General features: G+C 31.2%; 1 pseudogene; it reads left to right on the top strand.

Moving 5' to 3' along the window:
- Positions 1-393: 393 nt before the first annotated feature.
- Positions 394-3,929, top strand: LOC145111303 (COMPASS-like H3K4 histone methylase component WDR5B; annotated as a pseudogene).
- The last annotated feature ends 2,880 nt before the right edge of the window (positions 3,930-6,809 follow it).

The following is a 6,809-nucleotide window of genomic DNA, read 5'->3' as shown; positions in this document are numbered from 1 at the left end:
GTTGTTTGTTATGATATTGTTCTGGTTTGTATGGCGTTGGTATTTTGGGGGAACTCACTAAGCTTTGGGCTTACAGTTGTTGATTTTGTTTCAGGTACTTCGGATGATCGTGGGAAGGTGAAGGCTTGATCGTGCACCTCCTCACATTTTATGACTTTGATTTCTGGGATTCTCTGATATGAAACTCTTTTGAAAACATTTTGTAATAACTAAAGGTTTTTGGATGTTTGAAAAAGTTTTAAATTTGCACGAATTTTGTGGATGTTACACACACACACACACACTCTCTCTCTCTCTCTCTCTCTCTCTTGTGTCAAGGTTTAGAGACGAACTCCAAAATATGCCTCTCTCTCAACAATCGCCTCATCGGAAGAACCTAATAGCAACGCCTCCATGCCCCACCCCTACAAGATAAAGCAAACCCTCACTGGCTACAAATGTTTCATCTCGAACGTCAAATTCTCCGATGATGGCAAGTTAATCGCTACCTCTTCATCCGACAAGACCGCCCGCACATGATCTGCCTCAGACATCGCATTCTCCTCTGTTGCTCGGTATCTTGCCACCGCTTTCAATGACAAGATCGTCCGCCTCTGGGATGTATCCACTGACTCACTTGTATAAACCCTAACCGGACATACAAATTATGTCTTTAGCGTAAATTACAACCCGCAATCGAGCATGATTGCCTCTGGTTCCTTCAATGAGACAGTTAGGTTTTGGGACGTGAAATCTGGAAAATGCTTGAAGATGATTCTGACACATTCTGATCCTATAACCATTGTGAACTTCAATCGGGATAGGACATTAATCATGTCTAGTAGTTATAATGGATTGTGTAGGATTTGGGTTGCATCCACAAGGCATTGTATGAAGACACTGATCGATGATGAAAACCCCCTGTTAGCTTTGCAAAATTTTCCTCAAATGGAAAATTCATCCTTGTTGGTACACTGGATAGTACACTGGTGAGTTAATTCTTCTTTCATCTCTTTGCAATCAATAATTCATAGCTTGTTGATTGTATTCACAGTCTTCAGACATAGTGTGATGGAATGATCTTCTTTTCCCTTGAATATGATTGACCTCATCTTCACATTGAATCCCACCAATTTTCCTAAAAATGTCATTTTGTTTGGGATTTTCTTGATGCAGAGGTTGTGGAATCTATTGATGGTTTCATATCTAGAAAGACTCGTCGGAAGATCGACATTTTTGTCTTTGTTTGACATCTTTGGTGAAGTGAAAATAGAGGTGGTGGTGCTCCGAAGAATGAAGATCACTGGAGCACAAGGTCTCCAGTCGTATTTTCATTTTCAGAACAGGGATGGGTTTTTTTGGAGAGAGAGGACCCTTTATATATTAAACAATTATATTTTCATTTATCTTTTTTTTAAATAACAAAAAACTTCATAAATGGTCTCTGTTTTGTGAAATGATGAAAATGCCCTTCTATTAACGGCTAAAAGATTACGGCGTCAGCTAAAATAACCATTTGTTAAAAGTTTTGAAACCACATGGATCATCTGTGAGGTTTTTTGAACTTAGAGACTAAACATCAGATTTCGGAATAGCACAGAGACCATTTATGAATTTTTTCTTAAACTAATAACAAATATACTTTAGACAAAATTACATAAATGGTCCCTGTGGTTTACCAAATATCACAACTTCAGTCATTGTTAAATTTTTTGAAAAACATAGTCTTTATGGTTTCTAAAACTTGCATGGTTGGTCCTTATAGTTTCATTCTGTTACAAAGCTGATCTGAAATTACTATTATACCCTTAATTAGTTTTTTATTAGTTTTTCTATTTCTATTTTTAATTTAAAGTTAAAAAAACATACAACCTATCCCCAAACCCTGTTTCTTGTGAGTCCCATTTCCCACACCCATACCTTCATCTATTGTCTTCTTTCTTTCTCTCTCTCTCTCACATACACACACACAGACACACACACACATATATATATATATATATATATATATATATATATATATCCAACCATATACCATATACCTTCTTCTTCGTTTCTTACCCATGTTTTTTTGTTAACCCTACCCAACACCCAACTCCATTCTTCCTCCTGTTTTTTGTTAAGGTTCTTCGACCTCAACACCAAACACGACAACATCTTACTTTATCATTATGAAAATATAGTGTCAAACCTTCCCCATATGCTGATCATCTGTCCCACTTCTTTGATAATCCCGTTACCAACCCACTTTTTGAGTTCGCAGTTGAAATCTGTTTTGGTTTCTTTGATGTGGGTTGTTCAGTTTGGGATCGATTTTGTGTTGTGATCAAAAATTAATTTTAGGGGAGGAGTTTCATCCATTGGGATTAAGTTCTTTTTCGCGCTCATAAATTGAATTTTGGCTCATCAATTTGGGGCAGTGTTAACGAGAGATTTGATATTTCTAGCATGCACCAATGACATCTTAATGCAGGTTCATAAATAAGGAAACAATGTAGAGGCAATGACGATGGAAGCTTCAACTATGTACAGTGACTACAATCCCCTTTCTTTGATTTTCTCGACTCTTAATTAGTATTGGCTGCTATAGAGAGTTATTTTCCAGATCTTGCACTGATTGTGACGATGATAGTGAGTGTAAAGAAGATTTGATAGCCATATTTAGTTTTATCTCCCTCCTCATTTGCTTCGGTGCTTCTTCTTGCTTCATTTGGCAGACCACCATAAATCATGATGGTTGTAGGTGAAGGCGAGGTTTGTAAAAAGAGAATACGGAGAGAGACAGTGAGAAAGAAAAACAACCATAATGAAAAGGAACGATAAAAAGGCATTGACTAGGTTTATGTATAGGGAGTGAGGTAGGGTGGGGGAGGGGGAGGGGGAGTATTGTTTATTTTCTTTTTCATTTTATTTTAAATAGTTTTTGTTGAAACAAAAGGTAAAATGAAATCAAAAGGGTATAATAGTCTTTTTATGCGGTTCAATGACCAACCATGTAAGTTTTAGAAATAATAGTGACAATGTTTGTCAAAAAATTAGCAGGATTGAAGTTGTGACATTTGGTAAACCACAGGGACTGTATACTTTGTTAAATAATATTTAAGTCAATGTCATTAACTATGAAATAAACATTATCATTTAGTATTGTAAAATATAATTATCATTCATAAATCATATTACTTGAATTCTTGTAAGAGAACGTAGATTTAACATTTATATAAATAAAATAAAATAACATAAGCGATATGTGTGGTAGTAAATTTAACATCTTAATAATTCGTTAAAAATATATAAGCCATTATCATTAACTATGAAATGAGCTTTGTCAATTAGTATTGTAAAAAAAATTATTATTTAATCTATCCATCATATTTTCAATGTAATATAATTTAATTTTAATTTCATGTTATCTACTATATTTTTTTAATTAATTAAAAAATATTTTTTTGGGAAATTCTCATTAATATAAAAAAATAGACAAACTTTTGGAAAATTTCTAAATGTTGATATAGTGACTAGCTTTAATATTATACACTGATAAACGTTTTCGGGTTAATTGGATATTGTAATTTATGTTTCAATTTTAAAATTATATTTAAATTAACAAATTAAGGATATTATGTTCTAACTTAAAAAAATAATATGTTACAACCAGTTCAATTAAAAAAATAATTATTTTAATTTGAATATTTAAGATTTCATATTGAGTTTAGAATAATAAATGAGTTTAATATATTAATGAAAAAATAAGTTGAAACATTTTGGAAGTTTCGAATAGACATCGTTAAAAAAAATGATATCCATAACCCCTTAATATATCACACAACCGTCCATGATATTAAGCAATTCATGTCATTAGTACCATTAACTATAATAAGTTAAATTTTTTTTTTTGTGTAGTTGTTAATTTTGTAAAAATAAAGAGTTATATAGGTCTTAATGTGATGTAAAGATATGACATAACATGTTCATTGAATGACCTATTTTATATATATATATATATATATATATATATATATATATATATATATATATATATATATATTTATTTATTTATTTATTTATTAGGATTAATATTATAAAAGATTTTAAAATTTCAAATTTTTTATGTTAAAAAAAACTCTTATAATCTTTTTTGTTTTGACCATTTCTATCATTTTGACTCCTAATTCGATTGTTTTTGTTCTCAGTGATGTTTATGGTGTTTTTGGAGGTTTTCAAGATTAAGTTTTGAAAGAAGCATTAGATTGTATTTGAAATGAGAAGAAAGACTTTTGTGTACAATTTTTGTTGGTAAAATACATCTAAATCTATTTAAATTATCCCCGAATATTGTTGCCGGTGAAGAACATCAATCTAATATGAGATACTCTCTTAAATGTTTTTAGAATCAAACATAAAGAGCACTTCTCAACTATAATCCACATTTGAATGTATAATGTCAGTTTTCATATGATTTGATTCATAATAATATTGTCAGATTCATTTTTAGATTCAGAACTTTCCATTCAGTAGTTATATCAATAATAACAGAGTCAGTAAATTCTTTAGTCAATGTCTAGTTTTTCATTTTTTAAATTAGCTGATATAGAACCTTCAATTAGCAAACATAGAACCTCCGGTCTCCAAATTAGCACATGCAGAACTGAAATCTCCATCATACAAACTCAAAGAATTAAGAATTTCTTTTAGAATAATTAATAATTTTTAAATCGTAGATGCATAATTTGATTCCAAAAGCCCATGTTAATAATTCAATTTTCAAAAGGTGCAAGTATGAGAGTATTCAATCAAATCTCTTAACAAAAGCTTAAAATGAACCACTACATAATTGTGGCCTTCTAAATGTCCAACCTACATCTCTAAGATCCATATAAACTTTTAGTACATGTCAAAATCTTAACATTAGGCATTGTAAATGTTTAGTGAATAAACCTGAAAGTTTACCTTAGATTGGTATTGGATGATGACATGAATTTGAATTTCAATTCAAAGTCCCAAAAACATTTTAAAATATTTTCTCATGTTTCTCAAAATCATTTCAAAACATTTTCTCACGTTTCTCAAAATAATTTTAAAAAAATCAAAACATTTTCTCATGTTTCTCAAAATCATTTTAAAATTTTATCAACATAACATATATAAGGTTATTAAAATCGAGATCCATATCGTAGAATTGTACGACCATTTAATCTCATATAGGTAAATCGATCTTGATTGTACTATGCTCGTTTTTTGGTAGGATCATAAGATCATTATTACTCTTAATTTTTTCATACTTTTACTTGTGTTAACTGTTAACAAAGTGAATAGAATATGAATCCTACAAAACTATTTTCGAATTGTTTGTTTTTAAATGATGTATTACAGTTGTATGTTTTAAACTATTTACTGCTAACTGAATGGTTAACTGATGAATGTATATGTATTTTTATTATTACATTGTGTTTGGTATGACCTTATGTTCCTAATTCCATCTTAAGGTGACAGTTTTGCAAAGCGAATATTAATCTTATATAGGATCACAATCTTGATAACTTTGTGCACATTATCTAGTATTTGATCATTTCGACAAATGAATTAGAGAAGTAATAAAATAATTAAACCCAAATTGTATGTGATCAAAATTCTAATACATGTCACAAATTTTTTGAATTAATAAGTTAAAGTAAATCTTACATCAAACTTGTCAAATTATTGGAACTTCTTGCCGGTATACAATATCATACATGCACCAACATCATTAAGTGGGTATTCTTGTTGATATTCAATATTATCATGCACACCGACATCATTAAGTAAAACTTCTTGTCCGTATTCAATATTATCATTTAGACCGACATCATTAAGATATGTACCAACATTACCATCACCAACTTACCTAAAATGTTCAGGATCCATATAGTGAATCGGTCATCACACTATGTTTTCAAGAATAGTACAATATTCACCAACACGATGATACTGAGGTACACTGGGAGAGATAAAAGTACATATTATGTTTTTGCTTCCTTTTTCACTATATATATTTTCACAATAGGCTTTCCTTTCCCGATGCATTAATTATCACTATCACCTTCAACCAGATACACATACACATGGTTTCTTCCAACATGTTGAATTACGATGATCAAGTGACTAACGTCACCATCATCAATTATGTATATAACATACTTCATTTCATGGCGTTAGAAAGACAAACTAAAATCTTATTTATCTAACAAATCAACCTTCTTTTTCACCAAACATAAAAATTCAGTAAACTTAATATATGATGAAAATCTCACTCTGTAATTGTTTAATGAAAGCCCTAACATGTCTTAGTTAATTATCAATAATTTCTTACGTCCCATCAGTGCAAGCCACAACGAAATGCTCACTTGAACTCATACATTTTTAATTCAAATATAACTAAATTTTTTTTGAAATTTTGGTTAATAGAAGTTATACTCTACATTTTATATAAATTGTAGTCCAAATGGACGAAATCGTAGCTCTCTTTGAATCGAGTACGAATCCTCTGCTTCCAGTAGTACGGGCCCATACTACTTTCCACATATATCCATACTTTTCTCACAAATTGCCTTGACTCCACCAAGTCACTTCATATCCATACAAATCCCCCTCACAGATAAGGCTCCTAACACTAGATCTCATCCTAGGTTTTCCTAGGGAAAACTCCACACCACTCTCCGCCATCACCTGCAGAAAGAACTCCTGCTAACTTCCTATAACTAGGTCACGAATACAATTACATACTTCTAAAACCAGATAATTCTTCGAAGGAGAGTTCTCACACTGCAACGGTTGGACTCAGACAAGAGCTGCGC

This window comes from Lactuca virosa, chromosome 5 (genome assembly GCF_052849685.1).
Source record: "Lactuca virosa cultivar CGN04683 chromosome 5, Lactuca_virosa_CGN04683_v6, whole genome shotgun sequence".
Classification (NCBI taxonomy): domain Eukaryota; kingdom Viridiplantae; phylum Streptophyta; class Magnoliopsida; order Asterales; family Asteraceae; genus Lactuca; species Lactuca virosa.
Note: the sequence above shows the minus strand (reverse complement) of the source record. Positions and strands in the feature narration are given on the sequence as shown.